Source organism: Tupaia chinensis, unplaced genomic scaffold, assembly GCF_000334495.1.
Source record: "Tupaia chinensis unplaced genomic scaffold, TupChi_1.0 Scaffold000141_1, whole genome shotgun sequence".
NCBI classification, from domain to species: Eukaryota; Metazoa; Chordata; class Mammalia; order Scandentia; family Tupaiidae; genus Tupaia; species Tupaia belangeri.
Genome location: NW_006159611.1, coordinates 2,015,298 through 2,028,252, shown reverse-complemented (window position 1 = coordinate 2,028,252; position 12,955 = coordinate 2,015,298). Strand labels below are relative to the sequence as shown.

Genomic DNA, 12,955 nt, shown 5'->3' with positions numbered 1-12,955 from the left:
TCCTCCATCCGTGAAGACTAGAAAAGGTGAGTGAGGCAGAGGGGGTGTTTTTAAGGCACTGCATAGTTTATTAGGTGCAGTCTAACATGCAGGCAATCCATAAATAAAATTTCAATTGAATTCAATGTCTTTCTGCTGACTCTCCTTAGGAAAGACAAGCTAATGCCAAAATGCTCCCCTCTTCTCTCTCCACACCTCATTTAGCAAATGTCCCGAGTGTCAATGCACAAATTTAGATGCTCAGAAGAGTGGAGGGCACTATGATGCCATGTCACTCTGGAGAATTTAATCAGTTAATGTTTCAGGATCTACCCATCAAACACGGACAGCTCACGATCAATGTAGGAAGTTTGGAAAATGGATTGTCCCTGAAGTTCAGATCTGGAGGCCTGTTCTGCTTGACTTCCCTGGAAAATGTCCAGACTGGCACGTCGGTTCCAACTTTGTGGACCGGGCTCGGTCTCTTACAGACGAGAGTGATGGTTTTGCTACCGGCTATTAAGCCTGCTTTGAAGAACGGACTCGTGGCAGCGTGTCATGTACTCAGTGGACATGCCACCAGAAACCCAACTAATGTCCCACGTCAGGACTTCATCCTGGGATGAGAGCCAGAGGTTTCACTTGAGATTTCCAGAGTTACCATATCTGGAAAGTGTCTCCCTTGCTTTCTCTTTTAGCTCATTTTTAGCAAAACAAAAGGTAGCACAAAGCAAAGCAGGCACGAAGGTAAAACCAGAAATTGCCCACACTCCAGTATGCTGAGTTACCTGAAGATGGCTAAAATTCGTGGTTACATGGTTTCAGCAAAGGGTGAGCAGTTCTGCAAAATCAAGTAACAGTTGTTCTTCGTTTTCTCTTATGTCGGGGAACGATATTCAAAGGGCACCCCTTGACTGTAACCTCAAACAAACCCTGTCCCAAAGCCTGATTCTCGTTTCTCTCCTGAAACTCCTTTCAGTTCCCCGTCATTGGCTCCATGGACCAGGAACAGCCCCGGACTCCGCCGCACACCTCTCAGCGTGCCCTGGAGAGGAGACTGAAGCCACGCCGATGGGGGGCTCTCCTGGCATTTGCTGACAGCATGACCTCGGGCAATTTCTTCACCTCTCTGGGCCTGGCCTTCCGTTGTTGACCTCTCTAGTCCACCACCCAAATCCTCACCAGGTAGTAACCTGCAGGTATGCAGGAACACAGTTCCAGGAAGAGCAGACCCCACTCTTAGCATGACTGAAAAGGCTGGGAGGAAGCACTCGTGCCTGGAAGCAGGGGTCACTACACAAACAAACACACATCAGAACAGCTGATATGGGGACCAGCAGTTAGCGTAATGGCTATGTGGCTGGACTCCCATGTAGTCGATCGCGGGTCAAGTCCCAAACCTGGCGGCTTAAACTCACACCCAGAGGATGTAAAAAAAAAAAAAAAAAAAAATCTGACATGGGGAGAAATCACTTCTCTCATCAAAGATGGATTTGAAAGATGTAAATGCCCACGAGTGCAAACCACAGAGCAGCTAGCAGGGAGCACAGCAGTGTGACAGAGACCTGAACTCGTCCCTCTGTGCGGGCACAGAGCATTCCTTCTGTGCGGGCACAGAGCATGCCTGCATCCGTGAAGACTAGAAAAGGTGAGTGAGGCAGAGGGGGTGTTTTTAAGGCACTGCATAGTTTATTAGGTGCAGTCTAACATGCAGGCAATCCATAAATAAAATTTCAATTGAATTCAATGTCTTTCTGCTGACTCTCCTTAGGAAAGACAAGCTAATGCCAAAATGCTCCCCTCTTCTCTCTCCACACCTCATTTAGCAAATGTCCCGAGTGTCAATGCACAAATTTAGATGCTCAGAAGAGTGGAGGGCACTATGATGCCATGTCACTCTGGAGAATTTAATCAGTTAATGTTTCAGGATCTACCCATCAAACACGGACAGCTCACGATCAATGTAGGAAGTTTGGAAAATGGATTGTCCCTGAAGTTCAGATCTGGAGGCCTGTTCTGCTTGACTTCCCTGGAAAATGTCCAGACTGGCACGTCGGTTCCAACTTTGTGGACCGGGCTCGGTCTCTTACAGACGAGAGTGATGGTTTTGCTACCGGCTATTAAGCCTGCTTTGAAGAATAGTTTACGTATGCTTTGCAAAGAGGCTCCTGTCATTTCCATCATGTTATTTTATTTTCAGTTTTTCACTTTCCTCTGCATTTTACATCCTGTCTCTCAGCGGTGCGTCTAAGCTCTCAGGTAACACACGTACAAATGCTTCAGCAGACAGACGGGTAAGTTCCATCTTCCGGTGCCCATACTTCTTCATGAAAAAAGTACCCACAGCGGGACAGCAATTCCATCAGCTCAAGAGCAATAATAAACCCTGTGGGGTGGACGGGCAGCTAAGACTGCAGCACGGTGACTGTAGAAACGAGGGCCAGCAACAGTGCGCCACAACGTAATGAAGCAAGTTCTGAGACGCTCGTTTCTAATACACACATTATATAAAAGGGGAAAAAAGACTTTATATCCAGTGTCAAAGGGCCAGCAGGTGGCGTGGTGGTTGGGGTGCTGGACTCCCACATGGCAGACTCCAGTTCAAGTCCCAGACTGGGTGACTTGCTTTCTCACTTTTCCTCTTGCCCTCCTTCCCTCTTCTCTGTCTCTCTCTGGTTAGCATATGTGCCCTATAGCAAGCTTTAAAAATAGTATCAAATATAATAAAATAAATAGGGGGGGAAATTGGCAAATTCAACTTGTTAAACCATTCTGCCATACCAGTGCTCTAGTCTTCTTTCTCCCAAATACTTTCACTTCACTGAGTACCCCTGGGAGAGAGGACCTCCAACCAGATTGTCTTAAGCTGTAACATTAGCAGCCTTGTGGGTTAGTCTCTGTAGACACAGGGTACCTGCAAGCTAGTCAGTGGACAACTTCTAAGAAATCTTTCTTGAAGTGCTAATCACAACTGGATAGCTCTCTTTTAATTGTTTTAAAAGAACGGAAAAGAAAAGAAAGGTACTGTCCCCATTTGACAGCTGAGGAATCTGAGGCTGGGAGAGGTTAACTAATTTGCCTACAGTCTGTGGCATTGCTAGGAAGTGACACACACAGACTTGAACCTGGGGACTCTGCCCCTGCCCCTGCTCTGTCGTTTCTCCCAGGTGAAAAAGGCCTGCTGGAGTTCTTTATCTCAAAGGGGATGAGAGAGGCTCGCATGCTGCTTGCCCTGGAAAACGTCTTGCAAGGCCAGAGTAACACCAGCTCAGCAGTGAGACCTGGCTGTAAAACTGGAGGACAGACAAGCAGATGGAGTAACGCTTACATGGGGGACTCCCACGTAGTCAGCCGTGGTTCAAATCCCGGACCTGATGGCTTAAAACGCACGCCAGGTGCATGTGCGTGCATGCCTCAAAATCCCGGAAGGAGGAGAGAAGGGATTGTGGTGTGGCCATGCCCCCAGGGTGGGGTAATGTCTTGCTTTCTGTCTGTTTCTGTCTCTCTGGTGAGTGCACATGCCCTAGAGCAAAACCTCTCTTAAAAACAAAACAAAACAAAACTCCTGGAGGATCTAAACGTGAGGATTCCTTTGCCAGTGAGACGTTCTCCCTGCACAAAATCCAGACATGGTGTTCTGGCCGGGCCCCCATGAATTATGGGGCCCAGTGAGCGCCTGAAGCTCACAAGCCTCCCACTTGTCCACCTGCATTTGGCTACCTAGAGATTCTGTGCTTCCTGGACTGAGCGCATACCAGAAAATCTCAAGGCCCTCAATATTTACATATCATGAACCCGAGGGTCAGTTCAAAAGGGTACCAGTTACAAATTGATGGGAACGTTTTAGCCACCGAGAGCAGATGGGAACAAAGCAAGCACTGGGAACTGTTCCCATTTCATCTAAACGATCTCGGGTGTGAGGCAACGACTGTCCACTGCAAAGACATTCAAAAGTGGAAAGTGAAATGAAGGCTTTGAACGTGAAGCCCACGTGTGCTACCCAACTGCCTGAACCTAGCGTTACCAACAGCCACAAGTCAGAGACCCCGTCACGCTGGATGATGCCCTGCCACCTCCAAGCCACAAGTCATGCCAACACGACACACATTTAGGGTGGTTTGTTTCTGCCGACTGTACCCGGCCGTTTCCTCAAAGCATAAAAATATACAAAGCTCAGAAGCCCTTGTCTAGATTCGCTGGTGATAAAACGAACTATCTGCATTTTATCAAGTGCACTGCTCCACTAGCCTGTATGTGCTTGCAACGTCAAAGTCTATGGATAAGATCCTGTCCAGGGTAAGTTAAATGTATCCTTTTCCCTTAAATACACACATGTGCGCACACGTGCACACACACACCCCAAAAACTCTTTGTCCACCTCATTCCCCATTTCGTCACCTCAAAACTGGAATAAAATACATAAATCAACTTGACGATTCTAAGAAACAGAGGCCAGTAATTCTAGGTAAGCGCTACTTGCATCCCCACACACTACCAAAAAAAGGTACGAGCTTGGCATTACACACCTAAGACTTGAGTATTCTTTGGCCTTGGAGAAAGAAAGAGAGTTCTATAATTAGCCCATACAAAGTTTCTCTGGTCCCAACAACCTTAAAAATGTCCGGAAACAAAGCATGGGAGAAAAGATGACTAACATGTAACAGAGTCCCGATATTTGGTTACCAGGATTGCCATACTAACCTTTTTAATGAACATTTCCTTGAATAAAAGAAACCAGGAAAATTCTGCAGACTCCTGCTTGCTCCTCAGAAGTATGTCCAGAGTGCCAGATGTCATGATCTCCCAGGTGGCGTTTTCTGAGTTTTCTCTTCCCGGTCTCCTGACAAAGGGTCCGCAGCGTTATAAATTATGGGATGACTCACTCCCCGCAGGTAACCCGCTGGAGAAGGAAGGAAGTAAATCTTGGCGCCCTTAATCATGCCCGCGGACGTCCTCGACAGTCATAAATCACCAGCTTTCGCTGGACTGTCACGAGTCACACCTGAAACAGGACCGAGAAGACAGGTACTCAGAAATGCCAGGCCCAGAGAGAAGCATCCTAATACGTTACAAATACTACTGCTTGGACACGAGAGAGCTGTGTCTGCCCCCACACCAATCGGCAGGTACATCATCCTAACTGAGGGCCATCGGCCGTGGTAGAGGTGCGTTTTATAGAGCAAAGCTTTCCAAACAGGACATTTCAGGACTCGGTACCCTTCTGCAGCTCTATTAAAACCAAATGTCTATATCATGTTAACCCACTTGGGCATGACTTTAATTAGTGAAATCAGCCCTACTGTTAGGCTCGCTTTCTTCTCGTAAACTCTGCAGTGCATAAACACAAGCCAGCGTATAGTTTAGAAGCTACGAAATTATATAAAAGAGCTCCTCTATCTTTCCAGAGAAGTGGTTAGGCATGGAAACATACTGTCAACCCTAAAGAACAATATTTGAGGTCACCCCATTTACTACATTTTTAAAAGTTGACGTATTTCTTCCATGAGAGAAAGAGAGAAAGAGAGGGACGGAGGTCTCCACAAGGTCTTCACGCTGCAATCCACTCGCCATCTAGCAGCCGGGGCCACAGGCACACACTCACGCACACACACACCTGGGTGCTCCAGGAGGTTCTGGGCATGAACCTGGGACTTTTTCCACTAGTCCCAGAGGCATCACTTCAGTGCCACTACCTGGCCCCATACTACATGGTGAATAAGGAGAGAAGCTTTCAATAGTCAAGGAGTCTTCTTTCATTCTGATTATCAAAGCACGCAAGCTGTTATCAGGTTCATGAGAATCGCGGACATTTGGGTGGATTTTCGTACAGGACGCACGACCGCTTTATTACCGTGGGTCCCGTGGAGGACGGGCAGGAACTGCAGTGCAAGCTTAGTACTCTGCGGTGCCGTTAAAACCTCCCTAGCTGGGAGACAAGACATCGCCACCCTCTTGCCAAGCAACACCCAACAGCCAACAGGACAAGGCCAATGACAGAACACAGCCCCTGCACTTCTCACTACCTGTTTGTGAGGCGTGGGCACGGCGAGGATCGGCAGCCCTTCACCGGGCCGGTGTGCAGCCCTGCATTGACTTCCAGTCCAGTATCAGCCGGGAGGACGGGTCTCCCAGCTCCCACATGCGAAAGATTGATGAGTGCATGCTAATGAGGGTTCTGCCTGCAAGATTTAGGTTTTGCATTTGACACTCTGACCTTAATTTTACACCATTCAAAAATTTGGAAGTCAAGTTCACACTGGGTAAAGAAGTGATCATTTTTCAGCAAGAACCGGCCTGGACTGACAGGTCTCTTCTTTCGCCACGCTTCAGCAAAATGGCTGCCTCAAGGATTAGACTCTGAGATGGCCGAGGAGATGGATGGGTTTGTAAGACAAAGGATCACACATATTTTTGACAGCTGTGAATATAGACATACGATAAAAGTATTTTTTAAAAAATGAAAACCATTGCGGTCCATTTAAATAGAGTAATGCAATTGAAAATAGATTTCTTTTTTAAAGAATGAACTTGATGCTACCACACTTTTAAGGGTTTTTTTTATTATTATTATTGATTTTGAAGGGTTTTCTAATAAGATTACCCACCCTACACTGTAGGCCAAAGGCTCTCTGACTGCATGTCAATGAGCTGCGGTCTGGTCAACTTTCCAACACACGATTCTCTCACCCAGATCCATCAACATTACATTAGAACAAATGCATCTCCTTTGACATTAGGGCTATGCTATAAAAACACATTAATAATGAGGCCTTAGCCTGGATACAAACGCAAACAAAACTACGCTCTTCAAAAGGCTTGTGCTAAATAATGTCCACCACCCATATTACAGTACTTGGGTTAGTAGGTCCCTAACTAAGGGCCCGCAATGCTCCCCACACGACCTGGGCTCCTGCTGTTGCTTCAGCCTTACCAGTGCCATGGGTTACTTTTCGAACAACAGTTTTATTTTTTCACGTTGTACACTTTTAATATATTCCATCTTTATTTGTCAATTAAATACTTTAGAAAAACTGAACAGGAAACTAAATTTCTCATTTCTATATTTTCCAAGACTTATTTAGGGACCAACAAATGGCATAATGGTTACGTCACTGGACACCTACATAGTCAACCACAGTTCAAGTCCTGGTCTGGGTGGCTTAAAATGTACACCGGGCATGTGTGCATGCATGCCCAAAATTCCAAGAGAATGGAGGAGAAAGGATCGTGGCATGGCACCTCCCTGGGGGGTGAGGTGGGGTAATTTCTCACTTTCTGTCTCTCCCATGAGCACATGAGCCCCATAGCAAAAATCTCTTTTAAAAAATATTTAGTTTTATTTATTATTATTAAATATTTGCTCCAGGGCACATGTGCTCATCAGAGAGAGACAAAAAGAAAAGAGACGTGTGAGAAAGTGAGAAAGCAAGCCGCCAGGTTTGGGACTTGAACCATGGCTCGTCATGTGGGAGTCCAGCGCCTTAAACATCATCCCACTAATTTTTTTTAAACCAAACAAAAATTGGGCTGTAGAAAAAGACAGAATGTATTTTTTTCTATGTTTTTCTATGTGAAAATGTGTTGTGACTCTCCTGGCAGCCCAATCGTTAAGCTGAAGGCGAGGGCCGGGACAACAGAAGACTAACAGCAGTGAACTAGCGGGCGCTTCAGTTGAATGACATCGCTACGGAACTCAAGATCAAGCGAATGGTATACGGGCCTTCTATCTTTTATTTTTTCCTTATTTTTTCTTTTGTTTTTATCTATTTTACATTTTATATAAAGTCCCCACCATGATGTATACTATATATTAAAAACAAAAAAACAGGGAACCTTTCCTTTCCCATCTGTCAAATACTAAAAAAAAAAAAAAAAAAACAGAGAACCTTTCCTTTTCCCATCTGTCAAATATTCCCTCCCCTTGCACCCCACAATGTTATTTGTTAAGTCAAAGCCATGGTGTTTTCAAATGGAAAGAACCCGATCTTGGTCAACACCTCCCTGACCACCGTCGGCTCAGGAGCACGTGCTTTCTGGACTCGTGAATGATGCAGTATAAACACGCAGGCCGGTGCCCCTCAGGCACCAAGTGTCCCAAGGGTAACCCGCAGCGATCGATCCGGCTTCCGATTTCAGGGTCGCTCAAATGTGAGTCCAGGGAAGACGGTCGGCTCAAAGATTTGGCTCGCTGCATGTCAGACTGCAAACACCATCTGTGGGAAATCTCAAGGGCTCGTGCTATCCCGAGTCAGCAAATCCGGCCGCTCTCGCCCTCTTTAACGTAATTCCACTAAACCACACTGAGGTCAGAAAGCGTCTCTTGGCCACCTGACTAACGTTGCCGTATTTGGCAGCCCAAATTAAAAGGCAGAGAGTTAAAAGTAGGAGTAAAATGCTAGATTTCAATTCAAAAACTTAAAATTGGGGCAGGACAGAAACCAAAATAAGGACAAGTCCTTCCATGGTGGTTAGTCCGCTCGTATTTCAGATTGTGAAATACACACTGACTCATACGTGCGGGCAAGGGACGGCACTGACGCCACCAGAGCGGTGCGGGGCGTGATCGGACGTGGGCATGGCTTCTGACGAGTACGACACGGCCACCCGAGTCGGGGGAGGCCTTGCAGAGGCCAAGAGCTCTGACAATCGTGACGGTATGAAGAGACGTGCATGGCGAGAAGAGCCTTTAAGATGAACCCCCACCAGACGCACAGTCGCTGCGCTCAGAGTGAACTCGCTGCTCTCGGAACGCCACCAGAAACGGAGCTCTGCGTGTGCAACCAAAATGACAGCCCAGGAGCTCGTGGGCTTCACAAATGGTGGTTTGAGATTTAGGTTTAGTTTCCCTGTATAAATAATATATCCATTGAAATGATCTCCGGACACCATGGGATCGCAGAAATGAAGACTTCTAGACCAAGTGGTTTACCAGTTTCTTTTCATCAAAAGCAGTCGGAGGATCAGTGAGAGCAGAAGTCTCTCCTTGCCACTTCATTAGTTGTCGCAAGATACAAAACGGGTTTAATTGATTTACCGGGAAATGCTTCCTCTGTCAAGTTCAGCACTGAAGAATAAGCCATAGATATTAAATTCCAGTTAGAAAGTGCTAATCTTCCAAAGCATAAAGCCTTTTTTTTTTTAAAAAAAAAAAAAAGAGGTTTTTGCCATAGGGTGCGTGCACTTGCTAGAGAGAGAGGTAAAATGACTAATCCCCCCATGAGGGATGTCACAGCGCAGGCCCCTCTCCTCCATTCTCCTCTCAGGATTTTGGGCATACACACACACATGCCCAGTGTGATTTTCAAGATACCGGGTCCAGGACTCAAACTGTGTTTGGTCACGTGGGAATCCAGTGCCTTAACCACCATACCATCTCCTGGCCCCTAAACCTTTAACTTTGAAACTTTCAAGAGGATATTTGGGAGCGAGGGGAAGAGAAAAATTGTACAGATACAAAACAGGATTGGTGTTGGGGTGGGACAGAGCAAGGACAGAGTTTTCTCTTTTCCTACAACCCGGAGGGCATTACTCAGGTTCGGGTACGCTCAGGCTAGAAAACTAGTGCAGCTCTGGGAGCCCTGAGTGCCAGAGACCGACAGAGAAGTGGCTTACCAGGGAAGTGAACCTCTTCTGAAAATCACCACGGTACACTGATGAGGATTCTCTACTAATACCCAAAAGACATACAAACACACACGTTCATGGCACTTCAAAAACTTCATGATAAAACGGAATTAAAGTACGAGTTCTTTTTGGTAGAAAAAAATTCCAAATCCACACATAGTTTTTTATAATACATACTTTCCATGACCTTTTGAAGACTACACTTTTTGTTATTTTTAAGCCCACCATCAATGTTGTGAATAACTCAAGAAGTATATGTAGGGCCCTCCTCCACCTCCACCATGCCTAAGCTCCGTGCAGAGGGAGCCGGATCCACAGAGCCCACAGAGGTTTGGTCTTGGCCCCGGTGGTTTGTAAAACGCCCCAGATGCATGTGCACATGTGCCCAAAATCATAATAGCATGGAGAAATGGAGGGAGAAGGATTGCATATGACAGCGCCCCCTGGGGACTGCATACTCTCTCTCACTCTCTCTCTCTGGTGACGGAACACTACCTCTGACAATAAAAAGAAAGTTTAACATTATCATTATGCAGAGAAGCATAAACACGTCTCTATCTCTCTGTTCAGATGGATAATAAGTTCTTAGAGCTGAACAGTTCAAAGAGGCAACTTGTCACCCCAGAGCCCTAAGTCTATAAATCGTGGGCTCACACTTCCTGATCCGGGCTAAGAGCAGACCGGGACATAAGGCGGCCCCTTCTGTGCTCGGGACAGACCAGCAGCTGCATTTTTTTTTTGTTTGTTTGTTTGTTTTTTTGCCATAGGGTGCAAAGAGAGAGACAGAGAGAGGGAAAGTGAGAAATTAACTTCCAGCAGGGATGACCAAGCCACAATCCCTTCTCCATTCTCCTCTCTCAGGATTTTGGGCTCTGTCACTCTCTTCTCTCCTCTCTCTCTCTCTCTCTCTCTGTCTCTCGCGTGCACACGCTGACTCTTTCTCTCTCTCTCTCTCACACACACACAGACACACACACATACACACTCCTGGCGTGATTTTCAAGCCACAGGTCCAGGACTCAAACCATGTTTTCAACCATGTGGGAATCCAGTGCCTTAACCACCATACCATCTCCTGGCCCCTAAACCTTTAACTTTGAAACTTTCAAGAGGATATTTGGGAGCGAGGGGAAGAGAAAAATTGTACAGATACAAAGCAGGATTGGTGTTGGGGTGGGACAGAGCAAGGACAGAGTTTTCTCTTTTCCTACAACCCGGAGGGCATTACTCAGGTTCGGGTACGCTCAGGCTAGAAAACTAGTGCAGCTCTGGGAGCCCTGAGTGCCAGAGACCGACAGAGAAGTGGCTTACCAGGGAAGTGAACCTCTTCTGAAAATCACCACGGTACACTGATGAGGATTCTCTACTAATACCCAAAAGACATACAAACACACACGTTCATGGCACTTCAAAAACTTCATGATAAAACGGAATTAAAGTACGAGTTCTTTTTGGTAGAAAAAAATTCCAAATCCACACATAGTTTTTTTATAATACATACTTTCCATGACCTTTTGAAGACTACACTTTTTGTTATTTTTAAGCCCACCATCAATGTTGTGAATAACTCAAGAAGTATATGTAGGGCCCTCCTCCACCTCCACCATGCCTAAGCTCCGTGCAGAGGGAGCCGGATCCACAGAGCCCACAGAGGTTTGGTCTTGGCCCCGGTGGTTTGTAAAACGCCCCAGATGCATGTGCACATGTGCCCAAAATCATAATAGCATGGAGAAATGGAGGGAGAAGGATTGCATATGACAGCGCCCCCTGGGGACTGCATACTCTCTCTCTCTCTCTCTCTCTCTCTCTCTCTGGTGACGGAACACTACCTCTGACAATAAAAAGAAAGTTTAACATTATCATTATGCAGAGAAGCATAAACACGTCTCTATCTCTCTGTTCAGATGGATAATAAGTTCTTAGAGCTGAACAGTTCAAAGAGGCAACTTGTCACCCCAGAGCCCTAAGTCTATAAATCGTGGGCTCACACTTCCTGATCCGGGCTAAGAGCAGACCGGGACATAAGGCGGCCCCTTCTGTGCTCGGGACAGACCAGCAGCTGCAGACCGGCTTCGTGCCCACTTGTTTATGCGTTTGGTGTCTTCCTAGAATTGCCGATCTGCCAGGCTTGACACCAGTGAGATGGCCAAACATTTGCTGTCCATTTGTTGACTTGAAACGACCCACGGTTTAAATGCCACATACAGAGGAGCTGACCAACTGTGGAGAGACATGAGTGCCTGATGAACTAGAGCCAAGTCTCGTCTGGGTCTTTTTTCTCTGGAAAAAGTCAAAATGATTATTTTTCTAATATTTCAAGTGATCTTTCTCTTTATCCTCTCTTCTTAGCAAAGCTAGCCTATGTCTATCACGTTGCACAACTGTTACTCAAAATTCAAGCATTGTCGGTAAAGGGCCAATATTGAATCTCAAGTTCAATCAAGCTGTGGTTTTGCCCACACTTAGGTGATAAGAGCTTGAAATGCATCCACGGATAGAGGGGGAATGCAGTCTTTGAAAACAAACAAAACCTTAAGTGACTGAAGGACAGAAACACTATCCAAAACAGTTTTGGTCTCCTCTTCTAGCAAAATAATTGATTAAATAATACTTCATGCATTTACTTGAAAATGCTTCAGATCTGGTATTCTTCATACAGGCACAGGGAAGTCTAAGTGATTTCAATACAATTTACTCAAATCTCTATCCTTTTTTTTAATCTATGACTGCAAATCTTCCACAGTTCTAATGCACATAAATGTCTTAATGACATTTTCCCCTCCTTTACTTAGAGATAGCAAATATTCTGCCAAAACAGAATAATACTTGATCAATCAAATGGAAACATCCCTTCTAAAAGCTATTTTGCCCTTATGTATCAAGATGATAATGATTAAAACTATTTTACCAGGTATCTTATTCCTCCTGATGTGACCAGCCTAAATGCTGTTTTCTCCCGAAATATTTCATTCAACAAATGTCCAACGGCTTTTACAACTAACCCTTGAACCTGCAACCCCAAGCCAACCTCAAACTAACTAAGCAGTTAACCTGGGGACACAGACACTGGCGATCTCATACTAAATCGGTGCCATTCTCAGGTGCCAGCCAGCGGCCAGCCTCATTCCCTCAGCCCGTCCTCAGGCCAAGCCTACTTTGCTGCAGGGAAGACCAGCCTTAGGGAACTGTCTTTACTGTCTCTTATGCCAAAGGACAACAACAAATTGCACAGATACCAACTCATGAAAGAGTTCCTTGGAATATAACTGATGTTGACCATTTCTAGCTTTAATATTTAATGAAAAACTTCTCAAGTTTGAATAATACAAAACAGCATTTTCAAAACCGCTCT

General features: G+C 45.7%; 1 long non-coding RNA gene across 2 annotated transcripts in view; it reads right to left on the bottom strand.

The window, feature by feature from the left end:
* LOC102495128 (uncharacterized) overlaps window positions 1-12,955 on the bottom strand; it is a 448,830-nt gene that overhangs the window by 245,159 nt on the left and 190,716 nt on the right. For both annotated transcript variants that reach the window (XR_334057.3, XR_003548844.1), the window contains one exon: window positions 4,681-4,981. This is a non-coding gene — a long non-coding RNA (uncharacterized LOC102495128). The remainder of the gene's footprint in view (window positions 1-4,680; window positions 4,982-12,955) is intronic.